The sequence below is a fragment of the Triturus cristatus genome, chromosome 5_2, assembly GCF_964204655.1.
Source record: "Triturus cristatus chromosome 5_2, aTriCri1.1, whole genome shotgun sequence".
NCBI classification, from domain to species: domain Eukaryota; kingdom Metazoa; phylum Chordata; class Amphibia; order Caudata; family Salamandridae; genus Triturus; species Triturus cristatus.
Window position 1 is genome coordinate 838,765,240 of NC_140588.1, and position 24,975 is coordinate 838,790,214.

The 24,975-nt window shown below is 42.1% G+C and overlaps 1 long non-coding RNA gene across 1 annotated transcript in view; it reads right to left on the reverse strand.

Moving 5' to 3' along the window:
- LOC146829327 (uncharacterized) overlaps nucleotides 1-24,975 on the reverse strand; it is a 134,676-nt gene that overhangs the window by 72,121 nt on the left and 37,580 nt on the right. The window contains exon 3 of the long non-coding RNA XR_014961956.1: nucleotides 13,352-13,533. This is a non-coding gene — a long non-coding RNA (uncharacterized LOC146829327). The remainder of the gene's footprint in view (nucleotides 1-13,351; nucleotides 13,534-24,975) is intronic.

Consider the following 24,975-nt stretch of genomic DNA (forward strand, 5'->3'; position numbering starts at 1 on the left):
ACCTTCTATTGCCAAAATAATTACAGCTGGGAAAAACCCAGGATTGCCAAAATGTTGCCCAAGGAAGGGAGATTGGGGGAAAAGTTGTTCGGACCATTGAGGGAAAAATTAATGTTTATTCATGAAGGAGATTACAATGAGAGATTTCCAACTCATAACAAAGAGATGAGAGGCAATATGATCACAGATAAAAGAGTCAAGATTCCAATAGTTTCAATCCACAATTCCAAGTATAAACCAAAAATTATTTGATTCCAATTTCTTTTATATTGTGTAGCCATAGGCAACGCGTTTTGCCCAGGGCTTCTTCAGGGCACCATTAAGTAGTATCAAAAGGCTGATCACGAAAACAATGACAGATGTCTGCCACAATCCTTTAGTTCCTTTTAGTATTTTCTACTCAAACATCCTTCCAAATCTGTAAAAGCGTAAATGTGATGATTATATCTTGGTTCTGCATGTGTTTATTAGACGTTTGGTAGAGGTGGACCAACGTAACTGAAGGAGCAGCCATAGTTGAAAAGTTTATTTTCAAGTTTCTTAGCAAGTTATCAACAAGTCACACTGGTCATCCTGCTCCTTCCTCTTCTCCTACATTACGCTGAAGGAGCAGAATGACCAGTTGATACAATTATCACATTTACGCTTTTACACCTCTCCATGGAGGTCTTGCTGACTATCCTCTGAACTCCAACAAGGACAACTTCTATTGCACGCTTCTTTTATTGGTAAACTAAGTCAGTTCTGGAGGGAGTTACAACAGGAATGCCCACACCATCTTGTCATCCAATAATTACATGTCCTAGGCGTGGAATACCATCAGACCCGATGGCTAGCTGGCACCTTACACACACAAACAGTAATTCCACTCGCCAGCTTAAAAAGACACTAGTATCCTTGGGCTTGCTTGTAATAGTGAACGGCAAAACATCTTGCTTTATCCTTCCTTAGAGTCCTGAATCAAAACGGGTTTAAATTGATTCAATGCTATATCTTGCATTGCTCCGACTTAACTCCTAATAACCTAAACCGCTACTTTTCCCACACTAACGTTGCTTGCCCTTGTTGTTTGGTACATGACATCAATTTGATACATGGGCTTTGGTCCTGCCCCTCACTAACCGCTTATTGGACAGATGTAGCCACACACTTAACGCGCTGTACAGGGGCTGGTGGGACCTGCACGTGGGAGGAGTGCGTCCTGGGGCACTAGCCCCATATGAAAAAATAGTGAGCGACAATATGGTTTACGGACCTCGCCCTCCTTCTGGCAAAGCGTCTGATCATGCGTAAGTAGAAGGCAGCGGACCCCACGATGGTCTCTGCATGGGTGTTATCCATGATGACATAGGCCCTGGCATAGAGCTCACTTCTGCACAGTGAAGAGGTGGAAGCTCTCTATAATTATCCCATCTCTGAGACGTGGGACACACTATTGGAGAACATGCATAAGGGGGCACCAACAACACTGCACTCCCCTTGAGAGGTATGGAGGTCTACAACGTTCTCCCATTCCCTCCCTCGTTCACACCACAGTACCTCCACACTACAATATCTGGGCCTAACTCAACATTTGACACCCCTCTGTGAAACCCTTCTGGTATACTCCAGATTCACTAGCGATATGGTTAATTACACTGTCACCCCGAACGAGTGCAGACACTACTTCGGTTCTTAGTGTTCTTAAATCCTTTATTCTAAATATTGTGCATTGGAATTTTATTATTAAATATTGTTCACATTTTTGTTCTTTGACGTCTTTTTTTTCCAATTGACTCTATCCATGTGAAATTTGACTTACCTTCTGTTTCTTTAATTTTGTTATCAACGATCCTGAAGCTCTGCATGACAATCCCATGCAGATGCCCTTACTGTACTGATTGTGGAGTTATAAAATGCTGTATTATAATATCAGTGCAATCTGTTAGTCGCATGAAGTTTAATACACACCTTATTGTGTTCTACCAAGTATCATGTGTTGGGAATGAGTTTTTAGAAGAAAATTGAAAAATGGCCATAAAGATCATTTAAGAAAAAATACATGGATCAACTGCGACATTGACCTTATTTTGGAGGAAAATTATGGCTGTGCAATATCCCAGTTAGATGACAAAATTCACAAATGGATAAGGCTTCGTTTATCCATGGACGATAGAATTACACAGGGGAAAATGATCATACTCCCACAAATGCTATATTTTCCTACACATTCCCATCCCACTTGCCAGGTTGTTTTTTCATACATCGCGCTCAATGTTCATTAGAGTTGCTTGGGTTGCTAAGTAGCCTAAACTCAAATGGAAGACATTGACATTACCTTATGCTCAGAGCAGTTTCACCACTCCTTGCCCTAAAGCATATTATTTCTGTGTACAAGCACGCTTTCTGCACTATGAGTTTGATCCCAGCCCTCTATACCACACCAGACAGTGGAAGACGACAAGGCATCCCTCATGCCAATGAAAACATTTATCTTTCAATGTGTACACTAGTGTCAACTGGACATGCTCTTTTTTTGATTGATAATCTTGTATCAAACAATTGTTTCCAATACATATTTGTTAATGCATTCGTTCGTATCCATCTCTTTGTGAAAAATTCAAAAAACAGAAGTGCAACAGCTTGGCCACTCGCCTTAATCTACATACGAAAGCGAGAATGCAAAAAATAACTTTAGGAAAAATCATCTTCAGCACATATATTATTCCAAATCCCCTTGAATTTGATCAAACCCCCCCACCCTTAACGCATAAAGCTCCTCTCATTGTTTTACCTGACCCATTTTCATTGCCCATGCCTCGGAAGTAGGAAGTATAGGAGATTTCCACCTTTGAAGAATTAACGACTTAGCAACCAGAGACCCAGTAAAGGGATACTGCTGCTGCCTTAACGATAGATGACAATTGGATGTCGCAATGCCAAGTGGGGCCCCCTGCATAGCTGGCATACAAAGTGCACTTGACCTCCTTCCCTCCATTCTTCCCCACATAGAAACACCTGAGTCATTTTTGGTCTTCACAGTGCAACTTTTATTAATACAGATCCGGCCATGTACTCATTGGCCACTTTACTTATTCGTGAACAACTTTTAATACATTTTACTTCAACACACCACAGCACTCCAACTGACTGTAAGATTCTACATTTTTAGGTTTGATGTTCGGACTGTGCCAGTAGGCCCCAACCAAGATAGCCTGCTCTCCTTAAGCTGACCACCCCCCGGTCAACAGAGCCGCAGGTAAATAGTCTGCCACCTCTTGTGACAACCGCTGGCTTCCTGGGGTAGAGCCAGAGAGTCCGGAGCCACCAGCAGATCAGCCCTCCCTCTCTCGCCAGCCCGGAACCCTGATAGACTTCAAGACCTGTTCTGGTACTAACAGAGCCACCGACAAACGGAGTCCATGTCATTTCTCTTGGCCAGGACCCCGCCTAACCAACGCAAAGCTTTCAGGGATAGGTGGGTGGGCAACTCCGACGCGACCTCCAACCCCTTAGCAGGATCGCGGACAAAGAGGGCGAAGTTCACGCCCCTTTCCCTTTTAAACCCTCCGCCATAAACTAACTGCTTCCTGGGGCTAACGACGACTCCTCTTCCCTACGCACTTCCGGTCACTTTGCTCGTGTCCTCCCCCTTCCGGGTCTCGTGACCCAGAAGGGATTCCTACGCTTTCTAGGGCCCTTTGATGCACCTAAAGGCGCCACACTCCTTACGTGGGGTGGCGCCCCTCATAGCTGGCATACAAAGTGCACTTGACCTCCTTCCCTCCATTCTTCCCCACATAGAAACACCTGAGTCATTTTTGGTCTTCACAGTGCAACTTTTATTAATACAGATCCGGCCATGTACTCATTGGCCACTTTACTTATTCGTGAACAACTTTTAATAAATTTTACTTCAACACACCACAGCACTCCAACTGACTGTAAGATTCTACATTTTTAGGTTTGATGTTCGGGCTGTGCCAGTAGGCCCCAACCCCTGGGAATTCGGACGCCGCCCCATGTATTAAGGATATGTAGCTAATTAATTAAGGGGCCACTGCCGGGCACCTCTCAGCAATAATAGCCGCGTAAATTGCAAAGCCCATAATCCAATTTTTTATAGACCAATCTACCCATACCTTCTTCTGCTTATAGTCGCCTTCCTTTCCTACTCTGCTTTTTCCTGGCACCACCCCGGCATTTATAAGATCAAAAACATCTATATATTCTCCTTTCAAAATATTTTCTTTGGTCTCTATCGGCACATGCCATGTGATACCGGCCGAGGGCGATAACGCCATGGACGCAGATCCATACATTAGAGGGCTGTATGCTAACGATGGTTGGCCAGTCACGCCTGTCCCCAATGCGCCTGGGAAGGGTCCTGCTGTGGCTCCTACGCCATTGTTGAGCGTTTGTCCTTGTGAGGGCGCTGTTACTACCATTGGGGATTGCCCAATAGCTACTAGCCCTGACCCCCCCCGTATAGGCCATTGCGGGAATCATTGAACCTACAGCGCAATTACTCAGTGCCTGTCCCTGCGACGTTGCCGCTATTACGCCTGGGGATTGCGCTACACCCCCTGAGTGAACCCACACCTGCGCTATTCCACTGCCTGGCTGTGCGACCACTGATGGCGTGTATCGAGGGACCATTTGCTCCTTGGGTGCTTCAACCATTAATGCCGGTATCTTCACCCCCTGCGCCCCATTGTTCATATTGTTGTCTCGCCCTTTCGAGGCCCCTACTTGTGGAGCGTTCGATCCCACACTTGCTGCATCTGCAACTTCTACCTCACCTGAGGATGTGGCTTGAGCGTCATTCGTTCTATTGCGTTTGTCCATTGGCGCATCTTTGAACCTCTCCGGTGTACGCCTTGCCCGCTTGCCTCGCGCTGCTTGCTCTTGTGTACCTGTACCGGCCCCTTCTTTCAGAGTCTTTAACGCCCAATCCACTCCCTTCTCCTTGGTGAACTCCAACAGCTCGGTCAATGCCAGGTATTCATCCTTTGTTGCTTTAGCTCCTTTCCCTTTCTGCGCATGTCGTGGAGGCATGCTGCACTTAAGAGACAAAAAATTCGTTACCATCTGTTTTAACTATTCATTCCCCTGTGAGTTGGGTTCCGAGGAATTCCACCCTTCCCTTCAGCTCACACCCTTTTCTGCGCTTTCAGGCCCTTATCCCCCTTCGCTACATGCATTTATTTGCCCCTCATAAGGAGGCCTAGGTTGAATTCTGCAAGATAACCCTGCGACCTAACCCAGCTAATGCTTAGCCTGCATCATGAAGCATGTTAGCCTTCGTTAGCTGCTCCCATAACCACCCGGCTCGCTGTAAATAAGCTCTCAGTCTAATCCCTTAATTGCTGCCTTCTGTAAGCTGCTCTCGTAACTCCGCAGCGCGCTGTACTAATCTCCCCGGCCTTAATCCCTTAATTGCTGTCCTCGGGACTCCTGTATTCGCCTTGTGAAGCCTCCTGTTTTCGATTTCCTTTCTTTCGTTCCCCGTCACGCTCTTCGCTGTAGCGTCTCTCTCGATTAGTTTCCGCTTTCGCTCGCTACTATTAAGAGCAATGTTTTAATTCCCTTTTTTGGGCCCGCTTCCTCACGAACCCTCTTAACCCACGGACTCACCCTTTGCTCGTCGGTGTATCTCCTGCATGTTCCTCGCTCGCGCACGTTTCGCCCACACTATCACGCGCACTGTGAGGCCCGCTTACCTGCCAATCGGGCTCCGGTCGCCCTTCCCGTCGCCGATGCTGCTTCAACTCCGACGCGACCTCCAACCCCTTAGCAGGATCGCGGACAAAGAGGGCGAAGTTCACGCCCCTTTCCCTTTTAAACCCCCCGCCATAAACTAACTGCTTCCTTGGGGCTAACGACGACTCCTCTTCCCTACGCACTTCCGGTCAGTTTGCTCATGTCCTCCCCCTTCCGGGTCTCGCGACCCGGAAGGGATTCCTACGCTTTCTAGGGCCCTTTGATGCCACTAAAGGCGCCACACCCCTTACGTGGGGTGGCGCCCCTCAAAATCTGGGTCTATTTGGCTTTTCATTAATTGAAGTAAAGGTCTTCGTCCAAAACATGGATTATGCTGGATAAAGAATGGTAACATGAGGCCAATCGCCCCGAGAATACCGGCATCGGAAGCATATCGCCGATGTGGCCGGGAGCATGTGCTGCAAGCGATGCCGGTGTTATAAAGTTCCCATTTGGAATAGAAGGACATTCTTTTGAAGTTCGCTCCTCGGACGGCCTTGTGGGCCATAAGATTGCAACAGCCGCAGGAAGCAAAATCAATTTTGCCCTCCGTATAGTGGAATCGAGGAAAACGCTGCGAGAGCGACCAACTCATATAGGTAAAGATACAATACCCGATAACAGTTGCCCAATTCTGTGAGCTTGCTCATGCAATGGGCTTTACTGAAATGCTCTTTAACTGAACTAGATGCCCTTGAATAAGGGCGTAAATAATTACTGATTTGGAAATAGGAAAGTGTCAGTCAAGGCGATATGATGCCGTTGCTCACCATCATTTGATTCCAAGATGTTGTGTGTCCAGCCAGTAAAAAACATGATGAACCTAAAATACTTTCCCATTTCCCACTTTTCAACAGTACTCCATTTCAAAGGTAAATCTAGAGGCCCACACTATCTCGATGGCATCAAAGGATGAAGCAAGGGAACTGTTACTTGTCAAGAAGTCAAACAAATGTAGGAACCACCATATGAGGCAACTTATATCGGGAAGGTTATGGCAGTTTGGGACTTTCTAAAAAAATGGGGAGGCAGAAATTAGCCTCATTGAGCAAGTAATGCAGGAAAAAACTGTTTGACAAGCTATTGTCAGTCGCAGCATGATTCAACCAGCCTTGGAAGGCAGCTTGATAACACTTCCTTGTATGTAGAAGTGCCAAGCCTCTTTATTTTATGGTGAGCTGGATTGTAGTAAGTTTGAAGTGGGGCATTATTCCTTCACATAAAAAAATGGCACATAATTTGGTCAATCTAAGTAAAAAATGATTGCAAAACTTTGACCAAAACATTTGAAAAAACAAAGTTAAACAAAGGTAGAATTGACAACTTAATGAGCGCCATGCACCTAATAATGATTAATGGGAGATCATGCCAGTCAGTTAATAATAAGCGTGGGGGTGTCATTTAGCTTAAACATATCTGAAAAATCAAAGGAGACAAAAAATTCCCAAGTATCTTATCGTCCATGTAGCCAAAAAGTCCTGTTGCATGTCCATTTGTAAAATTGAAGGAGGGCAGATATATGAGTATTTCCGATTTTGCCTGGTTGATCTTAAAGCCCAAATATCTGAAAAGGTTTGTATTTTGACAATGGTGTTTTGAATATTCCAAGCTGTGCCGTCTAAGTAGAGAATTATATCACCAGTAAACAGCTTTAATGTCAGGGCACCTGGAAGAGGAGGCAGAATCTGGGACTCTTGTCTAAGAGCCATTATCAAAGGTTCTATAAAGAGAGCAAAAAGACCAGGAGACATTGGGCAGCATTGTCTTGTGCCACTACATTAAGAAACGAGCCCTACGTCTTGGTCATCAATCATGATTTTGGCACCAGCCTTGACATATAAATTGTTCAACAACACAATTAATTTAGAGGGAAATCCCCAGTGAAGTAGGATAGCAAACAACATATCACACTGCACATGATCAAAATCCTTTTCGGCATCAAGCATAATTATTGCAGCCTCGATCTTATTGGTTGAATAGTAGTCGATTGTCAGTAAGAAGTTGCAGGCTTTACAAAAATATACAGCGCCTCATTATTTGAAGATAAACACCTTGAAAAGTAAAATGAGAACGAATAGGAAATGTGTAACTTTGTTTGGAGCATAGGATTCGAGAAACTCGAGATTGTAGAGTCCTATCTTTATTTAGGTAGATAACTGGTAACCCTAAGAACAAACCCCATATCCATAATTGCTCCAGCAAAGCCACATCACACACTAGCGGCGTATGTAGATTCTATAATGAAATAGGCCATAGGCATTTTTTGTACATGTTGTCTGTCTTTAAAGCAAAGGTACCGCCAATCCCTTCACATAGCAGAATGGAGTTTTTTAGATAAAATAGAGGGCAGATTTTACGTAAGCTAAATAACTTTAATACTCTGGACCCAGCTCCAGTTAAGCACCCCGAAACTGATGCATCACCTCGGCTGCGCAATGCATCCTTGACCCAGGACATCACAATGCACCGCAACCAGTATCTAAAGTACTCTTGTTCAGTGGGCCTAATTGGGTCCCTGTGACTGGCCTGCGGTCCACCACCGTCTGCCTGAACTGGTCTAATGCGCCCAGATGATGACAGTAGGCACTTTGTGCTTTTTTATGTAATTTTCATTTCAATCTTTAAAATTGCATATTTTGGGTTCAACTGCTCAGAATTGTTTTTCATTTAGATCTCATTTTATTTATTTCATATTTACTCTGTTTTCTAATTTGTTTTTTAATCTTTTTTGTCTAGCATTTTCATTTTTAATACTGTTTGAAGTGTTGCACAAATACTTTACTAGGGGCGAGATGTACGAACATTTGCTTTTGCAACTCGCAAATTGCGGACAATTGTGAGTCGCAAAAGCAAATGTACAACAGTGTCAGGGACACTGTTAGCAATTCCCAATGGGGTCGCAAAATGCAAGACTCATGAATAATAATGAGCCACTCGCAATTTGTGACCCCATTGGGAATGGCTGGAACTCCCAATGATGGTAGCCTGCTGGGCTCAGCAGCTTTCCATATCTGGGACTCTTTTTAAATAAAGCAGGTTTTCTTATTTTTAAATACAGCCCAAATGGGATGCATTTAAAAATAAAAAAAGGAACCTTTTTGTTTCTTTTTTAAGAGCAGGCAGTGGTCCCTGGGACCACTGATTGCCCTTAAAAAATATTTAACAATGCAGTCCCAAAGGGGAAGGGGTCTCCTGGGGACCCCTTCCCGTTTGCAAATGCTTTACCACCTAGGTGGTAAATTGCGACTGTTTTGCGATCACAATTGCAGTTGCAAAACAGTCATACATAGAACTTAGACTCACTATTAGGAAGGGACGCTCTTGAAATGCCCCTTCCTAATAGCGAGTCGCAAATCCTAATTAGAGAGTTGCAAATAAATTGCGACTCACTAATTAGGGTTTGTACATGGCCCTTAGGTTATACATCTGGCCCATAATGCCGCTCTGCTGACCTACCCGAGGGTTGAGCACAAGTCAATTTAGCATTAGCTTGTGACATCACCCTGACAAGGATTGTCGTTACTACTTCAGTGGGGTTTCACTCCCCTCAACCAGCAACCCAATTATTTACAGGGTCCCTTGAAGTCTGGTCCAAATTAAAAATATCCCTAATTTTCGTATTTAATCTTGCTCCTGCTTTATCTATTGCACCCTGGGATTATGTCATATTTCAGATCCTAACTGTATTGGCCCTTCTTCTTGGGACTTCTACACATTTTTTATAATGTAATAGTATTTCCAGAGATCTATGTGCACTATATGATAGTATAAGATCATAAATCAGCTTTTCACTCTGGACCTTTGGTTTTGTGGACCGAATGAAACTTACATTTTTCTTACAATGAAAATACTATTAGCATTGATTTCTCTTTTAAGGACACATTTAAGTATAGTTAGTTCCATGACCCTTCGGTCCCTCCCTGCCTAAGTGATGATGTTCTCCTTCTGTCAAAAGTATTATTAGCTGGTTGATCCCCAATTTGGACCTGGACCTCTCAGGAGGGTAATCACCAAACTTCTTGCCTTCATCTCTCCTATTTTTGCTCAATTCGTTTTTGTTGGCCTTAGGACTCTGAGCACCTTATCACAGCTAACCAGTGCTAAAGTGCTTCTGTTCATTTCCTTCAACATGGTATATTTGACTTAGACCTGATTGACATATTTAATTTACTTATATGTCCCTAGTAAAGTGATAAATCATAGCATATACCATTTTTCCTGGGACTGTAAATTCAACGCTACTAGTATAGTAAACCTAGAGCACTTATTGTGCCATCCACTTAATTAGCCCGTTAAAAAATGCCCCAGGTTTGGTATTGCAGCTGATATGCAGTTTTAAACATCCAATTTGACTTGGCAATACACCCTCCCTGCCAAGCCTTAAACTCCCCTTTCATTACCTATAGGTCACCCCTAAGGTAGGCTATAGGAAACCAATAGGGCAGGGTACATGGTAATTATTGGTTGGACGTGTACTTCTACATCCATTTTACGCTACCTCTCTCATAGGCTAACATTAAGTTAACTCATTACATTTATTAGGTGATAACTTTTGATTGGGAACAGGTAGAAAAGTCATATTTGGTGTCTGAGAATTTGTAAGTCGAATTTTAAGTCACAATAATGAATGTCACATTTGGACATTTTCTTGTCCTAGCCATTTGGTACTTACAGGCTGTATCAGGTTCACATGCGTAGGTGTAGATGGCAGTTTTCCTTTGTGTATTACTCACAGACAGTGAGTTAAAGGAGGAATAGGTGTTTGCAGGCTGGGCCATCTCTGACTTGATGAGGGAGTGGAGCTGTTACCTACCACACTTGCACATCAAAAAGACTCTGCCTCGGCACACTCACAAAGGGTTTCACATGAATCATTTGTGCCCCAGACAAGCTACGGCTAGGGCAGGGAAGAAAGGCTTTCCAGACACCTCTTTAGGGAGCGGCTTCTCCCCCTTCAATGTGGGCACCAGGTATAAATACTGGACCCTCCACCCCAACTCTTCAGATCACATCTGCACCTCTGGATGCTTCCAGTAAGTAGGCCTGGCCAGTTATGGAGCCTGCCCTGCTGTCCTACTTGCTGGCCAAGAACTGCTTTGCTGCCCATACCTGCTGTTGTTGCACCAAGACTTGTATTCTGCTACTGTGAACTCTCCTTCTGATTCCAGCCTGCCTGTATGGACCCAGAATGACAGGATATATCCAAGGGTCAGTTGGCCCCCTGTTCAAGCCACATGGACATAACGCGCTTCTTAAGTAAAGTCGCATCTCCACACATCTCAACACAGCACAATGCAGCCCACTGTTGACTCTGCTTCAGCATGAAGCAGTCTTCGCAAGCACTGGCGGCCTCTTCAACGATGATGCAGCCCGATGCCAACACCAGGCCATTTCGTCCCATGAGCTCACACCCCACAGTACCAGTTTCTGTGAGCCCAACCGTCTCTGTAGAGGACAACCCAGGACCTGGCATGATAGCTCTTACTTGATGGTAATCAACTACGCCACTGTGAGATGCATCTCAGTGCTGGAACTCACATTGCAGCTCCTCTTTGACTGTTCCTCAATGCCAGCCAGAGCATCTTGGAACACGGACTTCATATTTTGGTGCCAAGGCCACAAGGTACTTTGTCAGCGGGTTGAACTCAGTCCTATATCTGGGGCACGTTCTATCACCGTCGGCCTCAACTTGTGACTTTGACCCTATCTACTGCAACCATACAATCACTGTTGGTGTTTTTTGCTTCTTAGCGCATGATTTTCAGAAAACCTTTAAAATTGCCTATGTCTGGTTAGTAATATTGTAATATTGGTGTAAAATAATGTACTACATCACTGTATTTTTCTAAATTGGTGTGCGATTTATTTGTGTTTTCACATTATTACTGTTTGTGAGCTACATAAATACTTTATACATTGCCCCTAAGTTAAGTCTGACTGCTTTTGTTCCAAGCTACCAGGTTGAGCACAGGTTCATTTGGAGTTTGTTTATGTTTCACCCAAACAAAAATTGAAGTTGTTGCTTAAAAAGGGTTACATCCCCTATACCCCAACCTGGAACCCAATTTTCTACAATAAGCATATACCTACTTGAAAGTTTGGTTATCTGATACCTGCAAACCCCAAATCCATTTAACCGGTACTAGTAAAAAAGCAAACAACCTTACCTTCGCATTGTGCAGGCTATAGCTAAACTGCTGAAGCATTACATATTTAAGTTTTTTTCGACTGCTTCAGCGTACTCGTTGCACTCAGCTAATTTTGGAATTCAGGTTGTTTGATCAGGTTTTAGTGTGAAGATTCGTTTAAAAACAATATATAATTACGTTGTGAAAACTAGATTCCTCAACATTTGTTTAGCAAGTGATTTATAGGCCCTGTTACAGTCCCTGAACCATATACCTGGTCACTGCAAATAAAGATTGAAAGATGAAGATGCTTATTGAAAAGAAAATACCATATGATGACCTCTTGTGTCACTTTAAAAAATGAGTTATATACTCAGCTGTCAATATTATATATCGAGTAAGTAGATCCAGATAAATTCTAGGTAACCAGTCATGCAGAACTAATTAGCATTTTTATGAAAAACCTAATATTGTATATTATTTGAGAGAGTCAATAACCAAGATTTGTTGGCTGAATATATTAAGGGTGCGATTTATGGTTTTCCCTATTAAGGAGTTCAGAGGCATATATAAGAAATATAAGAAATACATAAATGACCCACAGTATTGTAGATTCTTCAACTGCAGGGAGGAATCCATCTTGCATCTACTTTGCTGTTGTCTTAATTTTTAACCAACAAATACATGAGCTTCTTAAACTACTAATTTTAAAAACCAGACTTTTTATATATAAAGATAGACTGTAATTCTGCCTGAACATGTATAACATAATTGAACAAGCAAGCTGGGTTTTTGTACGTGGTATTTCAAATGCATTTCATCCCATAGCTAAATAATTTACTGCACAAAAAGCTTGCTTTCAATGTATGTTAGCTGTTTAAGATGTTATTAATGTTTTATTATGCTACTGTTATGTCATTTTTATGTCACATCACTTCAGTGGAATTTGAGCTTCAACATTTGAATATGTTAGTGTTGTGGCAAACTGTAATGATTTTCAGTATTAATAAACAATAAATCTTTGAAATTGGATTCCGGGTTGGCTGATATATGCACCCAGGCCATGCATGAACCACTGCTCTGGTCAAGGTTAGCTAGATACACACTAAAAACTAACCTGTGCTCACCCTGTGGTAGTTTGGCACAGAGCAGTGGGTGTATGTAAAGAGGCAATGTGTAAAGTGTTTGTGCAACACACTCACACAGTAACACAATGAATACACCACAGAAAGACTTCCCACAGCTTTAGAAAAGTAAATAATATTGACATGAGCAAAACAAGACCTAAATGACAAATATCCAATCAGTAGAAGTTGAGATATGAATTTTTAAAGATTAAATGCAAAAACAGTGCTCAAAAGTCACTAGCGGTCAAATGTTTACATGAGGTAATGAGGGATTGGTGTAAACCCAAAGTTGAGACTGACCGAGATGAGGTGCAGGCTGGTTACAGAACCCATGCAGGACCCCTGAGAAAGTACCTTGGATGGAGCAAAGTGTCTACGCTGAGGGCACGATGCATCAATCTTTTCTGTGTAGTTGGGTTGCTGCATCGTTGTTGAGCTTTGCTGAGTTGAGGTGAAGGCAATGCGTTGTTGTCATGCTGCGCAGAGGATCGTTTCCAGGCCGCACAGGCTGTGGAACTGCTGTCATCGAACAGCCTCTGTGTTGGTATAGAAGGGTAATGCATAACATAAGTATTTGGAAAGCACACGTTCACCCAGAGGTATCTTGGCACTGAATAACATATGTTTATTGTTACCCAACTCAATGGTACTCATTTTATTGACCTCAGATGGATGAAAGGCTGAGTGGATGCGCCGGGATTTGAACCTGTGACCATGAGGTGGAACACAAGCCCCTGCAGTGGAAGCATTAGTCCTCTGAGCCACCAGACCCGGCTTTAATGTATCAGTTCTCATCGATGCAAAGGTGACAATGCTTCAGTGTTTGTAGAAAAAAACCTGCAGACCCCACTTCTGAGGCCCAGAACAGGCCCGGAGGGGAAAACTCAATCAAGGGTAGGACTGACAGTTTGAGTCCAGCCGCACCAGCAGTATTGCAGGAAGTAATTTGTGTCCCTGGTACTTCAGAAAATAGGAGGCAAACCAGCAAGCCCTCAAGCCATTAGAGATCTCTTGGAGGGAAGGCAGAGTCCACCCAAGATGTGTATTGGAGACAGGCTGTATGTGCAGAGAAATTTTCACTTTCTACAAGTGGCATTTCTAAAACAGTAATTTAAATCCAACTTCACTAGTAAGGATGATTAATCATTACCATTCCAAAATATGAAACATGAAAAAGCTGCTCCTCTTTGATCAAGAATGACACCATAAAAGTTTTTCGGGGAATTTCCAATCTGGCCTATGAGAGGGGTAAATAGGGGTGGGCGGAATTTGCGAAATTCACTTTCGCAAATTATCGCGAAAATGTTAAAAACTCTCCGCAAACACGAGGAAATATCACGAAGATGCAGAAGTTTTTTTCCAACCCGTTCGCGGTATGCTCTGCGTGGTTGCGGCTCACCAACTTACCCATGCGGTTGCTCGCGGGCGCGGCCATCTTGTTTTCACTTGTCTCGCTGTACATGATCGCGAGAAGAAAGACGTGATCGCGCGCCAAATGATGTTACAGCGGGCGCGAACTGTCGCGAGACAGCGCAAATGGCTACCAACAATCCAACATCTCGTGGAGAATGCGACCGGATCAGGAAAACTTGTCAGCGAACGCGGGGATTCAGGTAAGGCGATCGCGCGCACGCAAGAATGTATTATTTTACAGCGCGAGCAAGCAAAACATTTCCGGTAAAATGCAGATTGCGGAAATGTTGACATTTTCGCGCTCTCCGCGGAAGGCGAAAGTGTCAAATTATCGCTATTTCCGAGAGCGGAACGGATTTTTAGCCCAGGCCTAGGGGTAGACCTCACAGTAACGAAATAGGATACTTTTCACTACCAGGACATCAAAAACATAAAATTGCATGTCTTACCTTTTACTTACATAGCACCCTGTCCTTACAGTTACTTAGGGCCTACCTATATGTAGCGGCAAGTAGTTTTAAATGTCAAGTCGAAGAGGCAGTAAACTGCACACACAAGCACTGCGGTGGCAGGCCTAAGCCAGGTTTAAAAGGCTCCTTTTGTGGGTGGCACAATCAGTACTGCAGACCCTCTAGGAGCATTTAACTTACAGGCCCTGGAAATATGTTATACCACCTTACAAGGGACTTACTTGTAAATCAAATAGGCCAATCAGGTGTGCAGCAATGTCACCACATTTAGGGGAAATGCACATGCACTTTAGCACTGGTTAGGAGTGGTAAAGTGCTCAGAGTCCTAACACCAACAAAATGAAACAGCAAAAACAGGAGGTAAAAGGCAAAAAGTCTGGGTAAAGGCCACCCAAAGGATTAGAGGTCTAACAATAAATATATTCATTTATTGCCTCCTCAATTAACCTGAATCTGTGAATCTGCCCACTCTTTCGTTATCACTTTTTGAAGATATTTTAGGTACACACTCATGGTGTTTTCTCTGTGCTGTAAAAACTGACTGAAGTGAGGCTTGTCCTAGGTCGTGGACACATCCTTTGCTTCATCGTTAGCATTGTTTGTTGTATGGTGACCTTTAACTGCTGTGCCCAAATGGTGTGGCACCTCCGCAGGAGACAATTGCTGTGGCCAATTTTGAACTCTGAATATAGTACTAGCCTGTTTTACAAAATTCCTTACTCTCCTGACGGACTAAGTGGTAAACTGACATTGTCTTAGCTATATCCAATTTCATTTCATATTGCACCCCTGAGAAGTGTTGAGCAATGTTCTGGTATTATTTTTCACCTTCCTTGTTGTTTTTCAAACTGTGTTATTGGAGGTCAGACGTGATGCATAGCTTCTTATGTGAAAATAACAGATGTCCAGCTTAAGGCATCATTAACACAATTTCATCCATTGGGAAATCTGTGGGTGTAATGATCTTTGCAATATTAAAATTAATAAAAAAACAATTGGGTTCCATGAAAAAGGCTTTCTGACCTGTAGGACCAACTAAATGTGCTAGCTGACTATGACCAAAATCTGTGCCACAATAAAATATTGAAATTGGACTGTATTGAATGTATGTTTATATAGCGCTTGCTACTCTTGAGGAGGCACTGACACACTTACAGTGAGTAGCATGCTACTCTGGAGCCCTAGAATTAGTGTTCAGTTAATTGTTGATTGGGATTAGTCTTGAATGGTAAAGGAAACCATGTCATGCATTTACTACACTTACTTTGTTGCACATTAATGACTGACTTGTGACCTTTAACGGTGGATCTGTGAGAGGCAGTGCTTGCTTCTCACCTAGACATTGTTAAGTAGCAGCGATATGGTTTCATAAAAGAGATTAAGACAGACTAGTTTAAGATTTGGAGTAGGGTATATACTGAAGAGGCATGCATAAGGAAGATGGGGAGAAGAAGAGCATTCAAAATATATAAGGCAGAGAAGAAATAAAAGTTTAATTCAGGGTCAATTGTTCATGCAGGATTTTTAAGGAAATATAGCAGGTGAAGATTATTTTGCAATAGGATGCAATCTGTGTATGTAAACCTGTAGAAAGAAACAATTTTAAATTCTGCTCTAAAGGAATGTGGAATTTAACAGTCAACAATAGTCACTTAGGGCCAGATTTATCAGTATTGGGAATAGCAATTTAATTGTGATTCTCTGCGTATCACAATTAGGCAGTCGCTTTTCCTAATGTATGAGTTTCTTTTAGCAATTCCTAGTGGTCCACAAATCGACCAACCTCATGAAAATTAATGACAATTTGCAACCCATTAGGAATTGCTAAAATCACAGGGATGTTGGCCTGCTGGGGTCAGCAGGCCACCATGACCATGATTGCTTTTAAATAAAGCAGTCAGTTTTTTCAAATGCAGCCCATTTTTCTTAAAGGAAAATGGGTTGTGTTTAAAAAAGAAAAAAGAAAAATGTTCATTACATTTTTCTAGATCACGCAGTGTTCCATGGGACCACTGCCTGCTCTGGAAAAATGTTTTTGACAAAATTCCTAAAGGGGAAGGGGTTCATTGGGGACCCCTTCCCATTTGCGAATGGGTTACAACCTACTTGAAATAGGGGGTAAAATAGGAATATTTTGTGACTGCATTTTCACCACAAAACATTCTTACATACAACAGCGATATGATATTAGGAAGGAACGCCATAAATACACCCCTTCCTATTACAGATAGGTATGTATTCGCAATTCAAGATTGTGAATCGGTAGCATGTTACCAAATCGCAAATTGTAATTTATACATACCATAATGCATTTACTGGTTGCAAAGGGCCCGGGCCATTAGTGACCGGTGAAATGCAGGATACATATGCTCCTAAACTTTTAAAGGGTTGAAAGATACATGACTCACTGCAAAAACCAAGCACAGTGCTTGTAGAGACCCTTTAACAAGCGTCCGCCAAGCATTTATGCCTATACGAGTACGTCTAATTACAATTTGGCAACACCACCCTGACCCCACTGTATGCAGAGCAAGCAATACTTTCAAACCCAGTTAGACCCCTATATGCATCCAATACAGCAGTACATTCAATTCCGCAATGTATTGTTACAGTTCATGCAAATCACTTTACACATTACATACACTACACATATAATACAAACATGTTATGTAAACAGATGCCAACTTAAAATATATCAAAGCAGCAAATAAACACATTGCATTAGTAAATTCAGCGCATTGTTCTTACCCAATCATTACCTGATTGGAAGGTACTATCCCCGACATCCATCTGAAGAGCAACGGGCCCCACAAAACAGACATCATGTTCTGCAGAAATAATGATTCTTGTCGTCACTATGACCCTCCAGCATTTACATTACCTCGTACTGAAGAGCACCCCTAACCCTAAACATGCCCTAAATATGCCTTTTAGAGTTGGCGAATTGATCCAAGAGAGAAAATATGCATTTATATTGGATTACATGAAATTCTGAGAAGAACAACATGCTGGCTTTCTTGACTAACCTCCTTTGCTGATTGCTGGGTATTGAATTTAACCCCACTTGAGCTCCAAAGAATACCCAGACTTATATCACACAGTATCAACTGGCTTACTCCCCAAGATCTATCATTGCTTGGTTACCTAATATCACAGGCCAAACCGGCGATTCAAGTGACAAAAAAAAGAAAACCACTTTCCCATGATGGCCAACAACAATGCATTTTGGTGAATTTCTCTTATGACTGCAATTTAGTAGAAATGGCATGAAAAAAATCACTATGCCCCAATGATTATCTATGTAAGCTGTAGACCTGAAGTCTGGGGTCAAATGCACCAAGAGGATTGTTCTCCGTGAAAGTCCCAAAATTCAAAAAATATTTCACATTTCAGAAAGGAACTTTTTCGCTTTTTTGGAAGAAAATCATTGACATTTCTTCTATTTCCCAATGACAAATGTGACTTTATGAGTCAAAATAATCCTCCCCAGCAGGCCCCCTCTGAAATTGTAGTTGTCACAGTGGAAACAAAGGCCTGATACCTGAAGCAGGCTGTTCCCACTGGAGCTCTGAAGCTTTGGATATTTCTTGCTGAAAAAGTTTCAATTCCCAGCTTTGAACAGAGGTGGGGGATGTTTGAGTCAGACAAATCTTTAAAATCCAATCTGTCGCTGTGGAACTCTGATTAGAAACAAGCGATGAGGGAAATATTTTCCAAACTTTCTTCTTGTGCCCAAACACCCATAGGAGTAGCCTTCTAAGGACCCCATGACCTCTCAGAAAGGCACTTAGGCACTCTCGGGCTGTCAGGCAGAGCCAAACAGAAAAGTCCACTCCTTGTATAGTTCCAACTATTTAGCTTAGCACTTGATGGAAAAGGACTCTTGCTGCTTTTTGTGCCCTTTATACACACATGAGGTCAGGCAACTGATCCTTGGAGTCCTCTTCTCAGTCTTGGTTAAAGGAGGGAGCAGGTTCAGGCCTTCAATGCTTCTCTCAGGTGTCTTATTTCCAAAATATGAGATGGGGAAACCCTTCTCCCATCTTGTAAAGTATGCATGCCAACCCCAGAGGCATAGCCAGGGCAAGGAGCATTACTCTCCTCGGTGGATACTCAAAACTGGGTCTGGCGGAGTGTTCCTGCCACATGATTTGTTACTATTCTGACTATGTCGACAAAGGCTGGGCCTTTCCAGGTGTCACCTAATATTATTATGACAAGGTAGGCCCCTTTGAAGTTAATTAAATTCTTAAGCCCACCTCATCTGGTCTTTCTGGCAGGGGGAGCAAAACACCTCCCCACTCCCAGGAAACTGCCCCTACACTTAGAACAGTTTTCACACCTCTTTCACACCTCATTCAGGGCTCGTACAGGCTGAGCAGCAGCTGGAGAGCGAATGCAAATAAGTCCCATTGTTTTTTTTCCTAAATATAAAAATAAGTCCTTGAATGGCGCCTGTAGCTGCTACAGGACAAAAGGTATAGATTTAAGGTTATAGTCCATTTGCGCTCCTAATACCTACAAAGTGAGTGTCATTTCCTCAATACTAGAACTGCTCCAATGTCAGCAATTGAAACCTCGCCTTTGACCCCATTCTAGATACGACTGATGCATCAGACAAGACAAAAGCATACGACAGCAGTGTTCTCTGACATTATGGGAGATTTTTGTCTACTGGATCTATGCCGACTGAGAGACTACACTTATGTCTCTAGTACACACTGCTCCTGTTTGAGGCTGGATATATTTCTCTTTTCTCACTTTGTCCTCCTGAATGCCTATATAGTAGTTCAATACTGATGTGTGAATTTCTGATTACTTTTCACTACTGATGGGCTGGAGCTGGAACACCTGGCCTTGCAGATAACATATATGAACAAAGTCAAACACAAGTTGCTCACAGAGAAGTGTTTTCTTAAGATACATTTCTGCTTATTGTTAGACTGTAGTAAAGGTCCTATCTTTACCATACACATGCTGTGGGCGTCCAAAAAAGCAGCTGTGAGGGGGTGATTTGAGTGAGTCTTTTCTGACATGAATAAAATGTTTAGATCATCAAACTCATGCATTTTAAACAACAGGAAGCACATTAATAAATACTAACCATTTATAGAAGACCTATTTGTGCGACACTCTTAAACTAATGAAATAATGTCCACATTCAACTTTCTTTTAGCCTTTTGTCATTTTGAGCAAGAGGATATAATGCTGTGGATTGACTTTTCAAAGGAGTTTTGCACTTCCTACTCTCTTGGATAATTTCAGAATTTTAACAAAAAGTGAGATAATTGCGAATTTTGTTTTTAAAAGTAATCAAGGATACTCCCACCAACAAACCATTAAGCGTGGATGAGCTCCCTACAGAGTTCTAATATAAAGACATTCTATTTTCCACCCCTTCGCAGTACACAATCTTCAATCATGTTCTACTCTGACTTACTGAAGCCGTGGCTTCTCTTCTGCCGCAGCCTGAAAACAAACCATTGTACTGTGTCAATTACTGTCCTCTTTCAATCATAGAAATGAATGCAAAGCCTTTGGCCAAGGCGTTGGCAAATAGACTTAGGAACATTTTGCTGAGCTAAGTGCATGAATCACAGGTTGAATATGCACCTGGTCATTGTTCCAACAAATAATGTTTACACTCTCTAACACATTTTGCAGCAGTTGAAATGTGACCCTTGAGAATTAAACAATAGAAATGCTTTTAATCACATGGAGTTTGGGTACCTGTACAGGATATTGGAGAGGATGGATATAGGTGAGCACTTCATCTTAATGAACAGATGAATTTGTTCTAGATCTACTGCTCAACGGTAAAGGATTTATGTTGAACACGCTTGAGGTCTGAAGGCACATGCAAGATAGGTAAACCTTGCCTTTACTCCTTTTCCTTTTTGAACTAGAACCCCTTTTGACAGCCTTTCGATAATCTGGAGACATAGAATACATACTGTCACCTGCTCTTGAATCCAAAATGTTACTGCATTGTGGTAATAAACCTGTCACTTTATACACACCTAGATCCTTTTCACATTTCTAGGTTATAAAATTAATTGAGGAAACTCTCAAGTAAAACTTATCTCCAGACTCTCAATTATAACTGCAGTTGAAGGCTACAAATTTGTATGGCACATGGATAATCGCTAGGCCTGGGTAAAGTTCTTGTGGAACTCCACAAAGTGACCAAAAAACTCAGCCATGTTTTGCGGAGTTCCGCAAGCATCATAGTGCGTTAGGTGACACTGTTCGTGTGGATTTTATGAGCTGGGTATTTGTTGCACACTGGTAAATCAGCGCAAACTGCACCATATACAGCACAAGAGGACACAGCTTCCTTCTGCTGCTCAAGGAGATTTTCTACTCGCAGCTTCCTCAGCGTGAACAGATGTTTTCTCAATGCAAGCGGTCATGACCTGCTGCGACTGCCCGCATTGAGAAATATCGCTGGTAGGTGGTCTAGCACTGGATTTTCCTCGTTCCCGCTCGCCAACTAAACATTCATGGAGCGTGGAGTGTGGAAACACTGCAAACAGGGCAGAGTTTTCTACCCAGGCCTAATAATCTCAACTATCCATGTGTCCTGGTCACCAGACGCCTGGAAAGCATGGTGTCTGACCATTTGACTCACCTGATTGCTAAACAGTACAAAATCTTTCAAGGTTGTGTCTGTTGACCAGATTAAATAACATTTACTAATCATGATGCTTCTTGAAAATCAGCAGTACTCTGTTGAGTGAATGGAAAACATTTACATTACCATATTTAGTCCATAGATGAGCGCTGATGATTCCATCAACTGGGCTCCATTAACTGGCTATTTAGAATAACAATAAGTGCTATGGTATGGTGCAAAGCTACCCAAAGGCATTAGATTGTGCTCAATGTAGGCTACATCTCACAAAATCGAGGTCACATTTACTGATTTGTAGATATATTGAATTCCCAATATCAACTAACAGCATGTTGTCAAAGCAAACATATGTTGGGAAATATTTGGGATTAACTATTGTTTACTTAACATCTACTTATTTGACAGTATGACAGCATGTTGTCAGTCCATATAGTAGAGTCAACATAAGTGAAGGTTGAAAATATTAATTTAATTTTGTGGTAGAATACCCTCGATGTACATCTTCCAGTACCAATTTCAATACAAGAACAACTATTCAAGGATAAACTGCATACAATGTGCAACTGTGCAATAATTATGTTATGCATATTAAAATGATGTGATATCTCATTAAAATCTTTTTTTGGCCTGGTTTCATTATGTGTTAACTTCACACAAAACCAGGTCACACCATTTTAGTAGTCTTTGCTTGAAAACCTATGGGTGTTTCCTATAATCTTTTACAGACATGTTTCTGTACAAAATTGTTTTTGCAAACTAACTTTGATCTATGCTGTGATTTGCACTGCTTTGGGTTGAATGAGTGCCTCTGCAATAGTGTAGTAAATCCTTGTCTACAGTATAAAGATAGTGGTTGAGTCTTATGACAATCACTTCTTTGGCATGTTTCTAAGAATGTGATTGTCACTCCTGTATACTCTTATGGGATATTAACCATCATATTAAATCTTTAATTTGGATACTCTATCTACAACTTTTGTGTGACCAGAATCCAGGGGACGCATTCTTCGGCGGCACACTTTCCTTCATTCCACTGGCCGCACCTTTAGAAAGGTGCATCGAGTGCAATGAAGCAAAGTGCGCTGTATTATGAGGAATGCGCTACCTCCAGGGCATCTGCAAACTCATACTGTCCTGGGGGCAGCTCAATTATATGAAATATGGAGCGGTTGCTGTACAGCCACTCCGTGTTTCACCTGCACTTTTACAGAGGAATAGAGATCCCCTTGCAGGTGGGTGCAGTCAATGACTGCACCTGCCTGCAATGGGATGTCCATGGGACCCCCCTTTACCCCTGCAGAGGGCTGCTCTCAGGAGGCGCACTATCAGTGCGCCTCCTTAGGGCTTCTTTGCCTCTGCACCCATGTCAGTAATACAGTGCGGGCTCAGAGGCAAAGGGATTCCTTCATGTGCATGGGGCATGCCCCATGCCAATGAGGGAACACCCCCTTGAAGATATCGCTCGGGCTTTATGTGTGCCAGCGCTATTGGTATTACAGCTGGGCCGCACAAGTGCTTGCAGGCCCTTCTGTAACACCAAAGTCCCTCAGGGGAACGCAAAGTTGGCGCACTGTATGTAATAGGGCCGCAGATGGCCCTGTCATCTGGTGGCCTACAGATGCCCATCATGGAAATATATGTTCTAGCGTATCATCTCTCACATTCGACGAATCTGTGTACATTATCACTATTGCCTACAGCATGGTCTTAGTCTGAAAGACTGTCTCACCAGAAATTTGAAGGCCAATTAAATATGCACAATTTGAACTGTTCTCCCTTGAAATTTTATGACCCAACCGTCTACTGTCCATAAGAAAGTGATGATTTGAAATTGCTTGCAATTATAGTCTCCATTCTAGAACAACAGAAACATTTATGGGAAGAACTTCTACATGCAGGATTGGTCTACTAAGGGCTTGTGTTTACTTCATGATTATTTAAATGCATACTAATCAAGCTATTTGCTGATTAGTAGTCTGAATTCAAGCTTATTCGGTCTTGAGTTCTGTCAATTATGATAACTTATTCATCAGTCTATGCGCTGCTTGAGCTCTACTATTTGAAACCTTTCCACTTCAGTGTATTGTTCTTTGTTGAGAAATGAAGACCACGTGAAAGCTTTGCCTCTCTTATACATAATGTATTTGTCTCTGAACTGTGCCTTAACTTACAAAAATGTACATACAATTTGTTCTGGCAGTCCCAATTCTCCTCTGAATATTTGGAGGTTAGATTGATCACTCTTATGATGATGCATGACAAGGGCCACAGGGAAGGTAGGTTGTAATTCCGTTACTAAATAATTCTGCATAAATAGTACTGAACTCTTGTCAAACTTCAGTTAGCTGGTCTGTACCCAGGCAATTCTTGCTTAACATGTTGATACCTGACCTGGTACTTGCAGACATATTTCAGTCATGCCTATTGCTTGATACTTATTGGTCTGTCATCTAGACAACAACATCTGCTACTAGTGCCTACAATATCTAGCCGTCTTCAAAAATAAATGCCTTACAGGATGTTGATGGAGTCACTCCGATGTACATAGACTGCAATATTACTTGCACTGGTTTATCAGGGTCACTAGTAGTCTAAACCTTTAAGCATGGCCTCCACAGGTGGCTCAATTAAATGCTTCAGGACAAAATTATTATATTTGTTCCATTTCTCGAAAAATCTATCATAATTTAGTTATACTTTAGTTACTTTTCATCGTATCCACTGTTTCTTATAATTCATGTTTACTGTTGAGGTGTCATTAAACTTTGCTCTGGAAAAATATCCCCTCACACTGTAACTGCAGATATTTCCTTTGTCTAGTTCTTCCACTTTGTTGATGGTTACCAATTTCCTCTCTGAGACTTTGACTCCAATCTAATCTTGACCTGTATCAACTTTGGTGCTCAATGTATTTTTCACAGCTCCCACTTTTCACAGATTTCTCACCTTCTACCCTCCCATGTTTAGATTCTTGACGTCTATATTATTGAATATTCATGTTTGTTTTAATTGTCTAACACTATAGTTTTACTTCACTTCAAGACTTTGTAACAGCTATAAAATTAGAAATAAAAAAAACACTGCAAAAACATTCTTATTCTTGATTCTCTGGTAAGTGGAGTTGGAGTCTTTCATGTGGTAAGGAGCAGCTAAGTTGTAATGAGGAGTCATCCCATTTAAGGACTGCAAAATCAGAACACTCAGCGACCGCTAAGGATGCAGATGAAGTGTAAAGTCAGTGTACTGTTTGCTCTAGAAGGAAGATAAGCTTTATCTGTATTATGTATTTACAAATTCACTTATTGCCGTTCTCTTTTAATAAGTGTCGATATTAAGTTAACATCTGGAAGGCAAAGTCCATACAGTAAAACCCTCCACACGACTGCCTGTACACAATCGATGTCACATGTCATACTACCGCTCTCGCAAAATGAGTCCTATGGCATGTTTGCTAGGCAGGG